Genomic DNA, 22932 nt, shown 5'->3' with positions numbered 1-22932 from the left:
CCAGGAAGACTAGCTCACCTGATCTCTGCTCATTTTCAAAATGGCTTGAATTCCCTGGTTACTGGCACCATCTCGGCCCTCCCTCTCCCCGGTTGCCGAATGCTCATAGCAGATTCCGCAGGCGTAAGGAGAATGTTGTCTGTCACTTAGAGAAAGGCAGATTCTTCTGGGAGTTAAAGGCAATGAAATCCAGAAAATGTTTTTCAGATGTTTGGGCTTTAATGACACACAGGATGTGCACTGCCAGGTAGCACCAATGTTCATTTTCAAGCTTTCCTTATGTTACCATATATTTGCCCAAAATACTGCCTTCTGTTACTCTGCCTTTCTGTTTGCCTACATTTCTGTGCAGCATTCTTAAGACTCCAGACTTTCCAAAGCCCATTAAAAAAAATAGCCACTAACAAAAGAAAGATTGGGAGGGAAAAAAAAAAAAAAAAAAGCCCTCAGGCAACTACATTCAGGTAAGAAAAAAGAACTTAATTTGAGGCTCAGACATAATGAGGCTTATGGGAATTCCAAACATGGCCTAGTACTTACTACATGCTTAAGGATTCCTTTATACCAGTGGTCTTCTTGTTATATTAAAATAATAGTTTGAGATATGTGTGATAGCTATGATAGCAATTGTTTTCAGAGTCATCAACTCTGGTATTATTGAGGTACACAGCTGTTCTCAATTTTAGTCCTCTCAAAACCTGATTTTTCTGGAAGCTGATGGCTTCAGGTCAGCAGGTACTCTCTCTCTCTCTGTAGCAACCATTATTTCCCCAGCTGCCTGCAAGGATGAGAAGACAGTATTTACTTAGCTGTTGGTAGAGTTCACCCTTAACTCACCATTAGTATGATAAGAAGGGAAGAAGTAGCCCCCCAGCCCTTGGGAACATTTAACAAGTCAGGAGTTTTCCCAAGTGAGCCCATGAAAGCTGGGTCCACATAAAGGGAATGTTTCCGAAAACCACTTAGAATTGCCAAACAAGAATTCAGGCTAAAGGGTCCCATTTCATCCTCCATATTACATGCATAGGAGATTGGACTTCTAATAAAGACTAGAATCAAAATAAATTTGAATTCACTTTATCATGAAGCCCTTCTGTACTACTACAGCTAGAATCACGATAGTTTGCTATCATGAGGTCCACTGGAGTTCATATTATTGCCTTTCAACTACCTTACACTGTTAGTTAATTAAGCAGTGATTGAATCTATGAAATAATATCTACTGAGCCATATTCTAGGTGTCTGAGTGGAGGAATAGTTACAAAAAAAATCAAATATAGTTCCTGACCTCAAGTTTGCCACCAAAGAAAAGAAATCATAATTAAATGATCATGGGTTGGAGGAATAAATAAGTACATGCCCCTAAGTACAAAATGACACAGTACATGTCAACTCCGTTGGAGCTGAAGTAGACAACGACATTGTAATAAGAGTGAGCTTAAGGGGCTGGGGTTGTGGCTCAGTGGTGGAGCATGTGCCTTGCATGTGTGAAGAATTGGGTTCAATCCTCAGCACCACATAAAAATAAATAAAGGTACTGTGTCCATCTACAACTAAAAAAAAATTTTTAAAAAAAAGAGTGGGCTTGAGATCCGGTGCCTCTGTCATCAAACCATTTGGAGGTATAACTTGCATCTCTCAGGCAAATGTTATCTTTGTGAAAACTATACCCAGACCTCTTCTAGGCCTTCCAGAGAACTGCAGTAGCACAGCTCTTCTTCATTCTTGCAGGGATGCTAATTAGTTAGATAAATTAGTTTAGATAAATGTTTTGTCTCTCTTTTAAAAATAATTCTACTTTACCTAGAACCCAATGGCTTCAAAACCTGATTCAAGATCTTCCAAAGCTAAATAAATAGTTCTCAAAGTATGTTTCAAATAGCCTCTTACAAAAAAATCAATAGGATACATCCTAATATTCAGTTTTCTGGGCTACCTCACCCCCAAGACCCATTATGATGACTAATTTTAAGAGTCAACAGGATTAAGAACTGGTAAAGCATTACTTCTGGGTGTGGCTGTGAGGGTGTTTCCAGAGGAGATTGACATGTGTCTATGGACTGAATATGAAAGATCCACCCTCTGCTGGGCACCATCTAATCAGCTGGGGCCCCAGATAGAACAAAAAAGGCAGAGAAAATCTCCCCTCATACAGTTCAGGAGGCTGAGAGGTCCCCTATGGAAGTGCTGGCCTCTGGCAAGGGCTCTCTCTCTCTGGATCATCCTAGATTGGAAGGTGAAAGGGATAGAGAAGGAGATGGAGAGCAAGATAAGGCCAAATTTGCTTCTGTAACAAAAACACTAAAGATAATAACTTCATTCATTCATGAGGGCAGAGCCCTCATGCCTTAAAGGTGATGCCTTTAAAGTACCATCTCTCAGCACTGCTGCATGAGGGATCAAGCTCCAGTGCGTGAACTTTAGAGGCCACATTCAAACCACAGCACCTACTACTCTCCAATGTCTAGGGGAATAGTGCAAGAATCTTTTATTTATTTATTTATGGTTGCAGGGGAGGGGGTACCAAGGATTGAACTCAGGGGCACCTAACCACTGAGCCATATCCCCAGCCCTATTTTGTATTTTATTTAGAGACAGGGTCTCACTGAGTTGCTTAGTGCCTTGCCATTGCTGAAGCTGGCTTTGAACTAGTGATGCTCCTGCCTCAACCTCCTAGTAGCTGGGATTATAGGCATGCACCACGGCACACAAAAAGAATCTTAATTTTAATAAGTATCCTGGGTTATTATTGTGTTCCCACCATCAAGAATTTAAGAACTACCAGTTTAGAAAACTGTGTTGATTTTTGGAGCATCCTCCAAACCCTATTATTAACAATGAAGTCTGTATTAAAATAATCTCTTTTAGATATGTTCTTATCTGTATTACAAGAATTATTAGCCCTGGGTCCATGGATTTCTGTGGAATCCCTACATGAGCTTTGTGGCATGCCTAAAGACTCCAGAATGTATGTGCACAAAGTCTGACAGGTGTGTGCTCTTTGGAAGGGTAAGAATCCATAAATATCTCCATCCATATAATCAGAAGCTTTAGGACACAGAATTGGCAATCCATGCTCTATGAAACTGATAGTATGTAAACTCTAAGAGCCCATTGCTGAAATCATGTTTCTCTCTGGAGTCCATACACACATGAACACTAAGCAACATAAGCAACAGAATTCACAGGCAAAGTAATAGAAAGAATTGCCATTTGTTGACCGTTTGTGGTGCACTGAACACATATTCATTCCCTACAACAGCACTTTAGCCCTCTAGAATAGAATGTATCATTATCTCCACTTAGATTTCCAACAATAACAACCATAACGATCACATTTATTGAGCACTTACTATTTGTCGGTACTATTCTAAGCACTTTACATATAATAGTTCATTTAATTCTTACCACACTTCTATGAAGTGCCTCCTTTCACAGATGAAGAAACTGAAAATTGTCATGAAGTCCCTTCTCTCATCTCTGCCTCACAAATAATAATAGTAGCTAGCCTTCATTGAGTTCATTATGTGTTAGACGTTACTCTAAGCACTCATTTTATTGAGGAGGAATCTAAGGCACAGAAAAGTTAAGTACTTGCTCAAAATCATTCAGCTAGCAGGAAGCAGAGCTAGCCCTCAAGCCCAGTGATGCTCGCTAACGAGTTCCAGTTTCTATACCTTTTTGGATAATTCTTGATTCTGTAGGCTTAAGTTGCTGTAGATGCTACCTCCAATCAATTTCTTTTCTTTCCCCATTTTAAAGCTCCATTCACACTGCAGGTTTCTGGGCATGGTGCTCCAGTTTCCACATGCATTCCCATGGCCACCCTGTGCTGCACGTAAGTCTTGGGTGACAGTGTGCCAGGCCACCCTTAGCTCCAGTTGCCAGACCACACAAGGTCACACCAGTCACTCAGGGATGTCGGAGCTCTCAGCTGCCTTTTACGATCTCAGACACAATAGGACCCGACAGCTCTGCTGGCTTGCAGGAGAACTGGGCAGTATCACATTTCAAATATTGCCTCTGTGTAATGTTCTGAGACCATTCAGAGCCCGGTTAAAAAAACACAGTCATGACTCTCCTTGGTGCTGGGCTGTTGATTTTGTTAGGTGAGATCACTTGAGGAGTATAAAACGCAAGAGAAAAAGTGGCAAGGAGGAAAAACAATAGACAGATATATAGGGTCAAACAAAAGTCACCAGGCAGTGGAGGAACTGCCTGACCACTGTGTCCTGCTCAGTTTAAACCTGGGCTTTCAGAGCTTGAGGAATTAATCAGTTTCTACTTCTTTCAATTCCTTCCCAGTCATAAAATGTTTACTTGCACAGTGGATTTCAACTTATTGCATGTGTGTGCAAGCGTGCAATAAAAGAAGCAAAACTATGAATCTCTTTAGAAACCCGACAATTGCCATGTTCCCCCACTCAGCATACACACATCACGCGGTTTTGTGTTCAAAGCTCACAGCATTTGTATGCCTAGCCATCGATTTATGCCAGGCTTTTAATGTTATGCAAGACTTCTTCCTTCCTTTACTCACCACTGAGTGACTGTGCTGATTCGACGTTTTACAGATGCATCAATTTTCCTTTAGAAGCTGTGCCGAGAATGTGTGACTCCCTGGGCCAGTTTCTTATTGAAATCAGATGATGCAGAAAGCAACAGCTCACATTTCAGTGAAAGGCTGCCCCCTAGTGACAATTTTTAGCTACACATTCGACCTATGGATTTACTGTGACAAACACTGCAGAGGTTTGTTTCTTGATACAGAGGAGAAACGTCCTTCAATTGAGGAAGATGTGAAAGTATTGTGTAACTTAAAACTCAGCCTGTTTTCTGCGCCTTTCAGTCTTCAGTAGAGTTTTCATCAATAAGGCAAATTTTCCCTGTTTTAAAAATACACAAAATATATTCTTTCCTAAGTCTATAAAAATAACTTCATGGAACTAAGTGAAGGACTCAGATGACCAGTGCCCTTCCCTAGTGAGCTGTGAGTGTCTTTTCATTTGCACTTGTCACATTTGACTATTTTGTGGCAGTTTTTCCTTCCAGGATAACTGCAAAAATGAGCAATTTGCCTTGTCATTGTTTTAAATACTTTCATGTTCAGCGTCTCTATTTTCTGTAGAAGTTGGATATCTGTCCTCATGCCGATCTATGAGATAATTTGTATGAAGCATTTTGCATAGTTCCTTAGTTGGGATTCATTCAAAATTGTCATTGCTATTACTATTATAGAATTATTCATTTTAGACAAGATTTGTGGTATTTATAAAACAAAAATGAAGTTGGTGTTTCGCTCACAGGTTATTTCTACAATGTGTACAGAGATGGAATTAGTTTTCATGACAGAGTTCAACATTGTTTCTCTATAAAAAGTTAATATTTAGGTACTTGAAATCAGGGAAATTTATCCATCCCTTCCCACCCATATAACATCAGTAGAAGATTCAGGACATTGTCTGAATTAACCTTTTCCAAATTTGCAGGATATAAAGGTAAAAAAATCAACGACTGTGATAATCCTTATCAAATCTGACTATTTGAAAACTCATTTCTCTCTTCTTTTCTTCTATTTAATTTTCTATATAAATTTCTATATTATATTTTCTATAATAATTTTCTATATTAATTTTCTATATAATTTTCTATTTAATTTTCCACATTAGAATCAAAGGATACTTTTCATTCTATTTTGATGATTGCCCATGGATTTTAAGCTCTAGAATCAAAGTCCTTTTAGTTTCTCTTACTCATGTACACTAATAAATGTTTTCTATTTTATAGATTGCTGAGAACAAATCTGCATTAAACTCACAACATTGTGAGTTAGGCATTAGTATACTCACTTTAGAGATAATGAGATTTAGCTCAGAGAAGTCGGATCACTTTCCCAAGGACACACAGTTCATTATTAACCATCCAAATTGAAAATGTGGTCAATTGAGGCCAAGACCCATGCTCTTTCTTGTCAAGGGTGCTCCATATCCTGCCCTTAGCTTGATGTATGTTAATTCTTAGATACAGACTGTGTTGTTCTGATTTTAAGTGAGAATATTAAGTGGAAAAAGATTAAAAAGCTAGGAAGTACAAACAAGGGTTAGCATCTTGCTTTTAAATTTCAAAAGCTCTAAATTAGGGAAACTGCTGGCCTTGAGCCCTGGAAAGAATGAATGAGGCTGTCTCTGAGGAAGTGAGAGGGCAGGCAGTGCCTCTCTCCAGTGAACTTCTTCAAGAATGCACCCTTCTTCCCAGCCATGAATAAGTTATGAAACGAAATTTCTCTACTTATGCAGAGTTATTGTCAAAATAGAAGAAGAAGGGGACTTCAGATAGACATCGCTCAGAGCAGATGGTGTTCTCAGAAGCAACGAACAAACTGCCCCTTGTGGGATTACTGTACCATGAGAACTCACGGAAGCGACTCAGATGACAATATCCGTAAACTGTGATTCAGAACTGGGGACGAAACTTCATGGCTGAGGGACTATTGGTAATATTTTCTTCCTTCAGTTATTAAACCGATGGCTTGTTTTGTTTTGGATTTTGGTCCATTACCTACACTCCAAGGATGAATAACAATCCAGAGTCCTTACTGCTAGAAGTTTCCATATTTTACTTGAATGCATAATCTGCCTTTTTAAAAAACCATAGCAAGGAGATCTGTAGTTACTTTTCCTTTTTAAAAAATCTGAATTCACTTGTAAGAAGGAGCAGCTTGTGGTCAATTAAGTAATTATTCAGCAAATATTCGTTTGCTGTCTTTGGGAGGAATATTCTTCCTTTCTCTGTGGTTAAGCTTGACCATATGGTTTGCTGTGCCCAATGGAAGGTAAGTGGAAGTAAGAATGTGCCTGTGACTAGTCTAGGCCTTTAGAGACAAAATGTGCCTCTCCTCAGCTTTCTTATCCCCCACCTTTGCCTCAAAGAGCTACTAGCCCAAGAGGACATGTTTGGGCAGTCCTCTGTCCAATCCACAGTTTTGAGCCAAGAAGCCCAATTAAACACACTTAAATTAGCAAAGGTCTAGCTGACCTACAGACAAAGAGAAATAAAGGCTTATGGCTGCAAGTCACTTAGTTATGGGGTGGTTTGTTACATAGCATTATTGTGTCAACGGTTGACTCATACAAAACCTAAAATCACAGAGTGGAAGTTGCATCCCAGTGAATTCTACTTTGCTTTAATAATGCATTTACCTTTCAAATGCTGGGGAATCAGCTTGGTTCTCAAGGCCACAAGTGAAGAACAGGAAGAAAGCAAAGCTGGTCCCTGTCTTACCAAGAGATACTCCATAGTCTGTTCCAACACCTCATCTTTATTCATAGAAGGAACTGCTAAGAATCTACTTGCTAGTACTCTATAACAGTTTTGATATTTAATTTTCTAGGCAGGAAGAGATTGCTAGAAACAAACTTGCTAGGAACAAGGGAAAAGATAACTATCAGTGAAGGAGAAAACAGGAAAACACACAAAAACGCAATACAAGAACTCAAAATGATAAGAATGTAGGATAGACTAGTAAGAAAACAATATCCCTAAAAAGAGTTTCACAATTAGTGGCAAATAAAATAGTAAAGTGAATGATTAATTGGAAAAACAATTACTTCAATGGTTGCTATAGCAGTAGTCCTCAGTGCATTTAGATAATAGAGCATTTTGAAAAAACTTACAAAAAAATATGGATTCTCTTATCAAAGAAATGCATGTGATAAAAAGCCCACAAAATTTTCCATGTAATTTTAGGCTGTTCAGAAACTCCATGAACATTCTGAAACCCTGGGTTATAAACCACTCTTTAAAAAAAAAATAGTCTTAGTTTTGGAGGGATATAATTTAATTAGCTGACTTTTTGTTTTTCTGGGAAATAGCTTATTCCTGTGGAACATAATTCCAGATAAATGAGGTGTCCTGGAATTCATAAAGCTGTAAGAGGCCTTCCGCAATCACCACGCTATCACTGGCTAGAATGGCCCCCAGAGATTAATGATCTTTTCATCTCCAAAGACTCCATGGCATCCTTAACTGTACATTTCCACATCTCTCAACTTTGTTTTTAATGAACTTTAGGTTTATGAGAGCTTAGCAATTAGATCACTCTTCTACACTCTCCTGATCCTAGCTATCATGTCACCATTTTATTGCTTGTCTGAATAATGGAAAGCCATTGAATCCATTTTCTTCTTTTTGCTGATATGATAAGGGATTTCTTTTTTTCTCCTCACATCTGCTCCTTAACTTCAATTCCCTCTGTGAAATATGAGGCATCCATTTCTTTTTTGCTTATGGAGATCCCTAGTATCTCATAGTGAAGTTTTTCATCTCAGACCTCCAAACATTTATTTTGACAACCCTTTATTCTCTCATCCAAAAAGAAAGCAAAAGAGTCCCCAAATGACAGTTATTGTTATAGATACCACAATGATTCTGTTTTCTGCTGCTACCGCGGGTAGACCATAGGATCGGATTTATAGATTTTTGACGAACCAAGGTGGAAGTACTGCAATTACTCTTAATAAGACCTGATAACATGGTGCCCTTACCAGTAATAATATATCGCATTGCTATCACACTCTTAAACACTCATATTTTAAGAAAAACTATGGGAAAATTTGACATTTTCCAAAAAGAAAAAAAAAATAACATTGTGTATCTGCTATGCACTTAACATTTAATTTATTCCTTAAAAGATTTATTTCATTAAATCCCCACACACCAAAGCACCTTACAAGTTGAGAAAAATTACCCTCATTTTATGGATGATGAACCTAAAACCAAAGAAATAAACTGACTGGCCCAAAATTATACTGAACAAATAACTATGCAAAAACTTAAATTCAATTGTCTCATTCTCACCAATATCATTATATTTGAGAATAGAAGTGACAGGGACATTTTGAGCTTACAAAAAAGGTTGTTTTAAAAAGAAATTAAAATTGTTCTTTGTAATCCAAAAGATGGGATTTATGACAAAGTGTGAATATCATAGAAGGCAGATGTAGGTTCAATATGAGAATGTTGACAAGTCTCCTTAGTGGGGATATTATGACCATCAAGTCCTGAAACTGATGACAACCAACCCTCCTATACACAAACCTGGGGATCTGAGACTTACAGGGTTGACTCACGATGACTACCTTCTCAGCATCCCAACACCACCACAGCTACCAAAGAGATAGCAGGCATCATACCACAACACTTGGCATGAGTGGCCGGAGGCAGACTCAGAGATTCCAAATGCCCCCATTAAATCATGGGGAGCAGACTAAGGCCTTCTTTCAAAGTCAAATGTTTGGACCCAGCTAAGGGAGAGCTGGGCAGACTATGGAAGCCTCACAGACTAAAGAGAATTCTGTGTGTAGGCCAGCAGGTATCAGCTTCTGGGGCCTCTTGGGGATACCAACACCCCTCAGGGCATTCATGAGGTTAAAGTTAATACTAAGATGTTAATTTTCAACCTGTTGATATTTGCACTGATGATGCAAAAGCAAAAGTGCTTCAAGCTGCTGTCACCTTAGTGTGGAGCAAGGTGGTGGCAGCAAATGGTGCTGCAGGTTGTCACATTCTTTCTCACCACATGCCCGTGTTAAATCCATGCCTGTTTCCCTGAAGAAGGACTTTATGACACAGTACAAGTTATTAATTGCATCCATTCTAGTCTCTTGGGTGGATTTAATGTTTCATGTGATTAAATGGACAGTTTACATAAAGCACTTCTGTGTCGTTCAAAGGGCAGTGATTGTCTCAAGGAAAAGCAGGAGTGTAGCTGAGTTTCAAGCTGAACTAGCTGCATTTTTCTAAGGTAATTATTTTTATTCCCATGAAAGACCAAAGACAATTATGGTTATTCACACTTTGAGTCTTGGCAGTCTTCAGTATTTTCAAGTATTTTCTTCAAAATAAACCAGTGAAACTGGCTGGCTTGTCAAAGAAAACAATTGACAGAATTAGTTCTCTAGAATTCAGTTTGAGTTCTCAAGTCAAAAGTAGAATTTTGGAAAACTTGTACCTACCACCGTGAGCTTGACAGCATCCTAATACTTAAAGACTTTTCCCACTAAATAGATGAATGTGAATTTTGATATTGTATAAGGACATGTGTCAACACTTAAAAGATCTCACAAATTCAACAAACCAGTTTTTCAAATGACCAATGCTATGACATCATGCATGATGAGTAAAAATGTACAAGAAAACCCATTGCATTTTAATGTGACTGAATGTGAAAATTTTATTGCTTTGATTTCAGATTCCACATTACAACTAACCTTCAAGAAGCTAACACTTTTGAATTTTGGTACAGTATTAAAGAAGAATAAAGACAGTCATCTTCAAAGCCTATTAAACATTCCTCTGTTTTCCAACTACTTGATTGTATGAGGCCAGATTGTCTTTATATGCTTCAACCAAAATAGCATTGTCACAAGATTGAATGAAGAAACAGAAGAATTCAGCTCTCTTCTACTAAGCCAGATATTAAAGAGATTTGAAGAAATGTTCTTCTAAAAGGTACTCTAACCATTAATTTTATTTCCAAAATAGTTGTTTTCATAAACAATGGTATTTATGTGAACATTTTATAGTTTTTAGGTTTTAAATGAAAGAATAAGTGGAAATTTTGACATTATGGTGGCTGCCAGTGTAAAAGAGGCTGTGCCCAGGAACCAGACAGGACTATGTCATAGTGGGTGCCAGCACAATGTATTTCTCCAGAAACTGGCTCTGTGTAAGCATGCATGGCCTTCAAGTCTGCCACCAGGGAGATGGAGTCCATTAAAATGGCTGAGTTTAAAACTTAAAATAACTAAGAAACCTAAACTTGCCTTGGTGATTTTTCTGCCAATAGGTAGAATGGGGATGTAAGAGAGAATTTCCTATTCAATCATTGAGAAATGAAAAAGTTAGACTATTTGCAGGCCTCAATTTACAGCTTTACAAAATATACTAGGAACCCTTTCATCCCCTAAGCAGAATCCAAATGCCTGCCCAGTAGAGATGTTACAAGGGATTCCAGTCTACAAGTGCCCATGGTCCTTTTCCAATTCTTTAGAATTCTGCATTTTCTTACTGTATATTACCAAATGCCCTATGAAGGAGACAAGACAGATATGATTATTACCAAAGAGAGACTGAAAAAGAAAGAGAGAAAAAGCAAAGACCCAGGAGGTACAAGTGTACCAGAGGTAGCCAAGACAGCCAAAGTCCCTATTAATTAGACAGAAAATGTGTGATCCACTGGGGACTGTGAAGCCTGTGAAATAACTTAATTCCCTCTCACTTCAGCTCAACAAATGTTCACTCTATACTTGTCAAGAACAGAGAGAAAATTAAGATGAACCAGGATGGTCCCCAACCTGGAGATACTCAGCACAGGTTAGACAAAGGATATACCGTGGGAACAGTGAAATCTGCTGCTATTGGAACACAGGGAAAAGAGGAATTTATTCTGACACTAAGCGCTGCACATAAGCTCTCTCTAGTCAAGGTTTTAACTCTCAGTTCTGGGTCAAACAGAAACACATGATCACTGCTCCATAATCCTCTTCCCAGTGGCTGGCCACCAAGTTGGACTCACTAGTTCTCGTGGGATTTAGCAGAACAATGATCCTTCTACTGGGTGTCCCTGGGGGGCCCTCCACAGAACTTAACTGCAACCCATCATTCACAGCCCACAATGACATTGGTGCCCACAGTATTTGGTGCAAGTAGTTATTTTTCTTTACATACTCATGAGAACTGGCAGGAAGGCAATGTATTTTGTGTAGAGAAGAAACCAATTGTTAGACCAAATTGCCTCAGCAGGACATCTGTTTTTTAGGGGGACCTCAGGCTTTGTGACCTTGGCAGCTGAGCAGTCTGTCCTTCTCCTGGGATGAGTAACTGTTTCCCAAATCCATCTCCCTACACTCCTGGAGGGTAGCTGGCCACTTTGCCGTTCCGAAAATATGCCCTGCTCCCACCAGCTGCTTGCCCACCCAAATGTTGCTATTCTGTTGCTTTTCCAAATGCAATTAATATTAAAGCTATGTCATAGATGACTGATTGTATTAAGCCTTGTGTTTGGGTCTTGGACACAGAAAATAAATCACAAATTTTTCTTTTGTTCACTGAGGCATAATTTGTGTTTGAACTTCAGTCAGTCATCTGAAAAACATAAAAATCTATTTTGCAACAGCTGTTTATATATATGAACTATATATATATAAATTATATATATAAAATCACCCCACCCACTTCTACCCAACCCCAGGAAAGGAAAAAAAAAAAGTATGTCAGTAACACAGAGAAATGAAGAACATATGTTAATAGTAAAGCAAAAAAGCACTATATATATCTGAAAAAAAAAGAAAAAAATAACACAAACTTTAGTATTTTACTTTAAATGAGTATTTGGTTCCCTGAAGGTGTGAACTATGATTTAATTAAAAAAAAAAAAAAACTTCCAAGAATGGTGCCTTCTTTCTCCTTCATATGTGTGAGAATCTAAATGGTTTATTTATACTGAGTGCTATGTAAATGTATTGGTCACATTATGTTGCATATCATGTGATACAGTAAAACTTAACATATTCTGATTTAGACAGGTTCTGTTTTGTGTCAAAATAATCTCTAATTTTTCAAATTGTGATGAAGAAATGTTATCAAAATTGAATTATATAGTTGAGCTATGATTAAATATTTGGAGCCAACCCAGAAAGAAATTGTCCAAAAAACTGGTAAATGACAATTGTGTGAATGACAGTATCCTCATCCTATGGATGGACTATACAAGAAATCAGGAGTCTTCTTCCTCCAAACTGAGGTGACACCTATATAATACGTTTGTGGGTCATCATTGAGCACAATGCCAGAGATTTGGCACTCCCTTGGAAGGATCTGGAAGCACTAATTCACCAAGGAAGAGTAGGCACTTATATGGGTGGAGGCCATGTTTGTATTATTTATCATTTAATCCCCACAGCCTCTCATAATTGTGTATAGGGGTTACCCAATAATTATCTGTTGAGAGAATGAATGAAAGGAACAATTCAAATGTCAGAGCAACAAATCAGAGTAGATCTTTGATTCTGATGGTCCTGGAAGAACCAGAGGTAAACAAGCAAGGTGCTGATGAGCTCTGACCAGCAGGGATGCACCAGTATATGCTACGGTTGCCTCTTGTTAACTGTCATATATATATTTTATATATATATATATCTGAAAAGAAAAGGAAAAAAACCCACAAACTTTAGTATTTAGCCAAATGTGTACATCTTTCCCAGCTTTGCAATCAGTGAGTTTAAAGTGATAGCTTGAAATTGACCAAGAATAGGAGTATTTACACTACAGTGCATCTACATTGTAGTATTAAAGAGAACTTAATTTCTCTTTAATGAACTAATAACATTCATATATATGTATATGTATATGTGTGTGTGTGCGCGTGTGTGTGTGTGTGTGTGTGTGTGTGTATATATATATATATCCATTCACTTATTGATGGACATTTGAGCAATTTTCATCTTTGGTTTTTGTGACTAATGCTGCTATAGTGTATGCATATACTTGTTTGAGTATCTATTTTCAATTCCTTTGAGTATGTACCTAGGAGTAAAATTGTAGGGTCATGTGATAATTCTCTGCTTAACTTTGTGTGTGTGTGGGGGTGGGATGTCAGAGATGGAACCCACAGTCTCACACGTTAGGCAAGTACTCTACCACTGAGCTACCTCCCCAGACCCTACGTTTTACCATTTGAGGAAATGTTAAATTGTATCTATAGCATCTGAACAATTTTTCACATCCCTACAAGCAATATGCAAAGGCTCCAATTTCTCCACATCCTCACAAACACTTATTTTTTGTTTTTTTTTTAAATATCCATCACTGTAGGTGAGAGGTTGTACCTTGTTGTGGTTTTGATTTGTGTTTCCGTAATGACTAATCACATTGAGCATCTCTTCATGTGATGATTAATATTTTAAGCCACTAAATTTTTGAGTCACTTATTATGTAACATTACTTGGCCCCTGCATCTACCCTCCCCCACAAAAAAGCAAAATTAGATGGTCTTTTTTTCATGGGGCTAATAGTCTAAACTGAATGAAAAATTATAATTACACAAAATTGATAATAGAATCTAGTAAGTGCTGTGAGGGAGAGGTCTTCATCCCTGTGAGAGCACAAATGAGACCTAAGCTGGAACGTGGGAAGGCTTCTCTGAAGGAGTGGCCACTGAAATAAGATCTAAGGATGAGCAGAACTTGACCAGATCAAGAGCGAGTGAGAGGCACATGTGAAAATGCTTTCTGGGAGGGCTGAATGAAGAAAGGGTTGAATGAAGGCCAGTGTGACCCGGTGGCATAGGATATGGCAAAACCACACTGAGCCCAGACTACATGGGACCTTTAAGGTCAAGTTAAAGATTTTTACCCACGCCCAAGAGAATTGGGGTGCTATTAAAGGTTTTTAAACAGTGTGGTGACCCCAAAACAAATTCATGTTTTGAAAAAATCATTTGCATTACAGAATGAAAAACAGATTGGAGAGGGAAAAGAGTATAAGCTCAGAAATTATTTAGGAGATTATTTTAGTATCAATAAAAGATTTGGGTTGTGGTGGTAAAAAAAAAAAAAAAAAAAAAAAAAAAAAAAAAAACTCAGAAAAATGTTTCCATAAAATCAAGTGGTCTTGAAGATGCATTAACAAAAAACAGAAGAAACATATGAAAAATGACACTTGGGATTATGACTTGAGGAAATGGAGGCAAGAAGATGTTCCTCATTGAAACTGAGGACACAGATCAAGGATAAAGTGTGGGCCGGATCTAGAATCTGGTTTAGACACAATGAGTTTGAAGTCTCATCTAATTAGAGATATTAAATAATAATTACACCTATGAGTGTGATGCTGAGATGAAAGCTTCTGTTAGAAATACAAATTTTTGAGTTATGTCCATGGTGGGAATAATCAAAGCCAAGGGTGGAATGAGTTCTCAAAAGAAGAGAATATGGAATAGCAACAGAGAAAGGCCAGGACTGAGCTTTGAGGTACCAAATATTCATTGACTCTGTAGAGGAAGAGGAACCTGAAAACATCTGTAACGGAGCACTTGTAAAGGTGAGTGTAAATTTGGGACTCACAGAGGACAGGAAAAGAAAGTGTTTGAGTTTGAGATGGCGTCAGTATCAGCACAAAAGTGGATCAGAATTCAAGTCAAATAAGGGCAAAAATATGTCCATGGGTCTGTGATAATAAGGTATTAATAATCTCATCAACAACATTCCTTGGGCGCAAGGTGGAGGACCCAAATTGGAATGAGCTAAAAAATGAATGGAAGGTGAGTAAGGAACTCTCTAGAAGTGTTACCTAAGGAACAGCATCATATTCCTAAACACATCCATCCAGCCACTCCCAATGGTCAGGGTCTGCTCTAAGATTTCCTGCAACCCACGGGTTAGTCCATGAGCAATGGCCTGAGAACAGGAAATTACCTGCTTATTTCCATGGGGTCCCTAAAAAGCCCATCAGCCAGCCATAGTTTCCCTGCTTTTTCTATTATCTACCTAAATTTTAGGCAGCAGGAGTCTAAGCAAGTCCAGACTGTCTTAGAAGACTGATGGATAATTCCACACCAATTCATGGAGTAATTTTAGAATAAGAAGGAAACTGGCCTAAAAATGAATTTCATTATCTAAATAGTATTTTGCTAGAAAGAGCACAGAACTCCTAAACAAAACATAAATAAATTACCTCAGTACACAAAAAATTATCTACACTATGAAAAATACTAGCCAAGTATGAATTACCTCTATTCATTCAATCAATACTTTTTGGGTGCATGGTGTTGGGGATTGAACCCAGGGCCTTTCACATGTGCTCTATATCCTCAGCCCCTCAACAAACACTTACTGAACCTTACAACAACATTTCCTAGAAGATAGGGACACACACATTAAATAAGACATAGGCCCTTTCCCAAGGACTTTATAACCTGGAGAAGAAGGCAGAAGAATAGACCATGGTTACAGTGTGCAGTCAGAACCTTTTTTAGTGATCAAACACGGAAAAGCTAAATCATACTGAGGTTTCAGGGGAGGCTTCTAAAAACACATCATTCTTAGGTGGCATTTTGAATGGTGAATAGAATAAGATGGGAAGATAAAGAAGGAAAGTAGGATGGTGGCAATCTATGCAGAAAGTACAGCTTATGCAAGGGCTCAGAGGCATAAACAGATGGATGCATTGGGGAACTCAACACAATAAATCAGAAGTGCAAGAGATGAGTCAGAGAAGGAAGCCTGGGAAAGAGCAGAAAGAAGGTGGTAAGGACACCAGAGTCAGGCAAGAATTTTTTTTGTTTCTTTCAAGTCATAGAAAAACAATACAAATAACTTAAACAAAAAAAAAAAAAAATGTGAGGCAGTAACTTAATGACTAGAAAGCTTAAGACGTAAACAAGTTCTCCACCATGGCTGGATTTAGCTGATCGCCAGGAATCTCTCTCCTCAACCAGGCCTAACTTGCATTGGACTACCTTGGATCTTCTGCCCTTTCCTGAATGGATCTCTAGTGATCTGAATATCCAGGCCCACCCTTATTTCCAAGAAATTCAGTCCAACTTGCCCAAATTTTGGAACTGATGATGGGGCAGGAAAAGAGTGAATGTCCAGCCTACCCAGCAAAGTACTTGAAATTTTATGTCAAGGACAAGGAAAATCATTGAAGGTTTGTAAGCAGGGCAGTAGAATTATCAGATCTGCATTTTAGGAAAATCTATGTGACAAACGGGTCAGAAGAATTCAGATTGGCGACAATCAAACTCCTGTGGTTGTCCAGAAGATAGTGGTTAGCCCGTGAGCAATGGCCTGAGAACAGGAAATTACCTGCTTACTTCCATGGGGTCATTAAAAAGCCCATCAGCCAGCCATAGTTTCCCTGCTTTTTCTATTATCTACCTAAATTTAGGCAGCAGGAGTCTAAGAAAGCAAGCAGAGACATAAATCAGAACTGGTTCATCTTTGCTGGCAGTTACTTCAAAGAAATAAAACAGATTTTAAATCTTTCAGATTCCTTGACCCTGTGACATATGTGTATCCAGGACAACTCAACCACACACACATATGCTTCATGTTACAAATGTGAGGATTCTTGACATATAAGACCACGGTGTTTCTCTACACACATCTGAAGTGTTATCTTCTAATTTGTTCAATTGGAAATAGAAATTGGAACAACTGAAAGTCATTGCATTATCATCACCCAGCATGCCCCCTGACTTTGGATTAGGGCATCATCCCACACAATGCTGCCTTAATTACAGAAAAAGCCCACATATGATGGTCTTAAATATGACAGCATTTTCAGCTAACAAAAGCACTTCCTTATAGAACTCATTGATTCTTCCCAGCAACTATATGAAGACAGGCAATATCACCCCCACTTTAAATATGAAGAATCAGTCACTCAGAAGGGAAAGTGAGTTGCTCAAGGTTGCACACAGGAAGTCTCTCAGGGAGGGAAGGGGACAGTCATGTCTTTGGGCTGAAACCTTACTTCTTCCATGAAGCTTTACTTTTGAGGAATAATTATGGGTAGACTCCAGAGTCAGATTCTTAAATTTAAATCTCAGCTTACTACTGGTTAGTTGAGTATTTAAAGCAACAGGTTTCTAGGTTTCTCTGGTCCTTTGCTTCCTCAATTGTAAATTTTTTAAAAAATGATCTACTTCAGAGATTTGTTATGAGGAGTAAATGATTAAATACAAATAAAGAAGGTGGCGGCCTTTAAATGTATTATCCAAAACAATATATTCCTAAAAATGAAAAGAAGAATGAAAAATAAGTAAAATACATATTATTTTTAAAATATTTATGTACTAACAATTTTTAAAATTTATTGATGGGTCAAAACATAGTTCTATTCAAAAACTATTTTGTAAATATTTCTCTAAAATGAGAATAATTCATAATATTGTAAATTAAAGTCTAAAATTTTTAAACCTTATTTCTGAACATTAAAAAATATAAGTAGAATAATTATTTAGGAACATATTCATATACTTCAGTCACTTCCTTAGCCATACTGATCCCTAATTCTTTTCTTGCAGACGGTGTCTTGCAGATCTTGGCAGATATGGTTGGCCCTCCAACTTGCCATCAGGAATAACACTGTGGAGTATTTTTCCTAACACCACCCAACCAACAAGGAAGGAGTTAAGGGTCCTAAATTGTTTCTGCCTAGAAGCACTTCATTTGAACAGTGCACATCCTAAATGGAGACCATGAAAAACATGTTATGTTGTATCTGGAAGAAGATGGAAAAAAGAGTTAGGTTATCTGCACGTGGTGGCAAACACCTATAATCCCAGCAGCTCAGGAGACTGAGGCAGGAGGATTGCAAATTCAAAGCCAGCAATTTAGCAAAGCCCTGTTAAATTCAGCAAAACCCTGTCTCTAAATAAAAGACTGAGGATATGACTCAGTGGTTAAGCACTGGGTTCAATCGCCAGTACCAAAAGGGAGAGAGAGAGAGAGAGATAAGTTATCGGGTGAGTTCTATCACAGGTTAGGGAAAATAATGACAGAAGTGCATTCTGATTTACTCTGATATGCTAATAATAAAATTACTGGCAAAAATAAAAAATTCAGGATCAATGCTAATCTGAACAGGATATATTAGGTCTTTACCAGGAAAATTACAGATGCATTTATTCACCTTAAGAACAAAGCTCTAGAACAGGGTCTGACTCACAGTAAGTACAAGATTAGGACCAGCTCTTTTTATAGGTTTAGCTTTCTTTTCATTGTTGTTGCCATTCATGTGGTACTGCAATGGTACATTTATTATAAACAACACCCCAACCTTTATAAATACCATCTCATTTATTTTCCCCAATGCCCACCTACTGCGTTCATTTACTCTTATCTGTATGTCCCTTGAAGGTATATGGGTGTATAGGTTGGTAATCTTTCATCTAGTCTGGTATCTGAATCATGACACTATATTTCTATTTTTGCAGTACTTTTATTATATAGCATGATATCGTTCATGTAAACTGATGCACTCATGTATATATCCCACCTGTTTGTGTTACCTTGACACCAACATTAAAATCCCTTGGGGACATAAGCCAACATGTCAATTTCCATTCTCATACAACCAACAGGAACAAATTCTGGCTAATTAAAGCAGAAAATAATTCATTGAGATTTATTACATAGCTCAAAGAATCTCTAGGATGACTAAAGGATTAGGCTTCAAGTCTGTGCAACCAAGAGCTAGGTCCCAGTTCCCAATAAAACTGGTTGATCCTGTGAAGACAAACTACCAGTATCACTGGGCACAACTCTCTCAACCTGCATCTCCAACAACCCCTTTGCTGGACACTGGACACTGCAAACAGAACTACAGTCACAACTACTTCAGAAATCTCTGATAAAACTTGAGTGTTCTGAGTTTCTTTGTTCCATCAGCTTCTGTAAAAAGGTTGAATGCACAGGTTGATGGACCCTAGTCACAAGCCCTGCTGTAGCTGCTAGGAAGGCCAGTAAAGTAAGTGGTTTTTTCAGCTTTGTTAGTGATGGGAAGCCTTGAAAATTTCTGCAAACATAGACAGACTGTTCAAGTACTGGGCATTCATAAAACATGACTAACATCTACTGTATCCAAGACTTGCATCTTGTTAGCATTCATTTCAGACTGAGCACCATCAAACCCTGAGGACTTGCATTCCACTGACATTGTAAATCATCAAAGCAGGAATTCAGACAAAGTTGGAAAATAATAAAGCAACTATTAGCACCATAGAGCTTCTTCCATTCAAATCTCTTTGGCAATATAGTTCAGCATAGTTTACAAATTTACTGATAAACTGAGAACAAAAAGGAGATGACTGTAACGACTATAAACTACTCTGGTCTCCCAACTTCAAGGCAATATGTGTAAAAAAAAAAAATCATAAAAGAAGGGAAAAGGTGTCTCTGTATCCATTTATCAAGTGACTGCTTCCCAGCAGAACACTTGAAACCTTAACAGTCATTGTTTGAGTAAGCCTCAAATTTTTCCTACAAATCCCACTGACTTCAAGACAACAGAGTTTATAGAAGTAGATGTATGGCATCTTTAGTACTACCGTGCTAAACACAAACTGAAAGAAATGATGATTAAAAAAAAAAAAACAAGGTCCATAACCTAAAGAGAAGCTAAAAGAGAGGACAAACATATAAGTTGACCCCAAATAACTTGAAATAAAAGGTTTCAACTTCCACTCATTGGACCACCCACAGTTTCAATCCTGACTGAAACATGAAAACTTAACAGGGAGTTGGGAATCGTTCCCAGACCCAGGCACCTACTATGAAGTAGATGCTATTGAATTTTCATGATACCTGTGCTGGACTCCAAGAATCCAACTCCCCAAACATGTATGCGCCAGCCACCTTGATTGGTACTTTGATGCAAAACCAATGTGAACAAAACGCCATCCCTGATGCCCCCCAAATGACAAAGCTTTGTTCTAAAGGTGAATAAACTCCATCTATAATTTTCCTGGTAAAGACCTGGTGTATCCTATTCAGATGAGCATTGATCCTGAATTTTTTATTTTTGCCAGTAATTTTATTATTATCATATCAGAAGAAGTCAGAACGCATTTCTGTCATTTGGTGAGAAGTCAAGGCAGTACTTTATAAACACCCTGAGGCTTTATGAAGTGTGTACAGATTACTGAAGGAAAAGAATAGAGAAATCAAGAAAGGCAAATGGCAGGAAGAAGAGAACAAGATGCCTGAAACCTCCTCCTCAACTGCAAACAATTTTTACGGACCCTGACAAACAGATAAAACTAGGACAGATCCCTCTAAGGACCACCTAATGAACCCCTACTTTTCTGTACTTAAAGGGAGGCTCTAGGGTAAATAAGTAGAAAATCCAGAATTAGAACCCAGGTTTCCAGACTCCAAAACCTGTGAGATCCCTCTGCAGTCATTAGACACTTAAGGAAAAGAAAGTTTTTCTATCATCTTCAGTGCCATTTACCAACTATATCCTGTGTCCCAAATATGGAAAAAGGCATTTTATCTTGTCACTTGGTGGTATGACAGTAAGGTGTGTATTTGGGGGGAGGAGAGGTCATAAGGACACAGAGATTGTGAGGAACTGTCCTGGCATCCTGCAGAGACTGCTTAGCTTAGCTGGTATGCTGACCAGACCCACTGTTCTAAGAGAGGCACTAGACACATGGGGTCTGGAGAGGGTCAAGAAAGGGAAAAAGACTACCAGCATCTCCTCCAGGGCTCTGAACCTCCAAAGCAAGAACTGAAAATGAAAAACTCAGAGCTGGCTTGGCTGTAGCTGCCCGAGCAGGTGTGAACTCAGGTGTCAGTTTTGCAGTGCTATCAGGTGGCACCTGAGGACACAGTACAGCAGCGTGGAGTGAACAGGATGCCACACGCTTTGTGCACAGCCAAGAAACCAGAGTGTGGAAGCCTAATCAGGCTTTGAAATTAGCCCTTCTTGAAGGGAAGATTGATTCTTCTTAGTTCTGTTCCCCACTCCCCGATTCTGGCAGCAGATTCCATCTAATAATTAGTTGGTAATAGTCCATATCAGTCCCTTCCCAGGAAGCTCCAAACTTGCTTAAAGCCTTGATGTACTCATGCTGATTTTTTTTTTCTTTTTCTCAATTTTCTGGGTGTGGTGTTATTGTTTTTGTTTTGGTTTGGTTTCTTGCTTGCCATTGGTACCAAAAAAATGTTAGTTGGTCCTCTTAACTCACTTAGTGGGTTCCTCTCTTGATTTTCAAATGTTTTCTTCGCTTGAATGTCAAGACCAAGAACCAGCTATGAGCAAGTACCTTGACCTCAGGTTAGAATCTCTCAATCTTTGTGCTATCTCTGAGCCACTTGTTGGAATGATTTGCCCGGCTATAGGATCAAGGCTTTCTTGTGGGAACCTATTTTCTGCCAATAATGCGCCCACTGCCGTTAATTGTGACTGGTTTGGTCTTCCTAGTACATTTGCTGCCACCAAAACCACAAATGATTCTCAGAACATCATAACCTGCTCCAGTTATCCCACCTGCCAGTTCCCACATCTTTAGCTACCATAAACTTTGTGAAGATGGACTCTGTAATGATCTCTGCTCTGTGCTGATGTCCGCAGGCCAAGTCTTTCTGTGGAAGATGTTGGTTTCTTTCATGTTGATCAGATCAAGTTCAAGGAAGAAGGAAAAGAAGATTATTTCTGAATCCCAAACATTCCTGAATTGTGATGACTGGCTATAGATAGTGAAAGAAGCAGCTTTCTGAGACAATGGTGGAACACCATGGCACTTTCTAGATGTCAGAACTATGCTGGGTGCCCTAGGAATACCACATAATGAGATAATAAATCCTTTGTCCTCAAACCCTGGTGGCAATCGAGAAGCAAACTGTTGTCATGACTGGTTTCTCCTCTGACCAAATGAGTGTGTCTCAGTTTCCTCTTTGATCAACTTCTCCAGGTGCAAACAAACTGAAAAATATCTTACCTTAGAAACATTAGTGCAGGGCTGGGGATGTGGCTCAAGCGGTAGCACGCTCTCTGGCATGCATGCGACCTGGGTTCCATCCTCAGCACCACATACAAAAACAAAGATGTTGTGTCCGCCGAAAACTGAAAAATAAATGTTAAAAAAATTCTCTTTCTCTCCTCTCTCTCTCTCTTTAGAAAGAAAGAAAGAAACAAACAAACAAACAAACATTAGTGCAAGAATTGTTTATACAGAACATTTCTCTTTTAGTCCGTGGAATGAATGCATGTTCTCCTCATGGCTTTAAAGGGAGATTGACAGGTTCAGACTGAAGAGGAGAATCACCAGGGTCCTCCCTCCTGAGAACCTGCAGGCAAGTACAGCTTGTCCTGCCTGGCAAAAGAGAGTGCACCAACTATGCCTCTTCTCTTTAAGGCTTT

This window comes from Callospermophilus lateralis, chromosome 9, assembly GCF_048772815.1.
Source record: "Callospermophilus lateralis isolate mCalLat2 chromosome 9, mCalLat2.hap1, whole genome shotgun sequence".
Taxonomy (NCBI): Eukaryota; Metazoa; Chordata; class Mammalia; order Rodentia; family Sciuridae; genus Callospermophilus; species Callospermophilus lateralis.
This window is presented reverse-complemented; position numbering follows the sequence as displayed.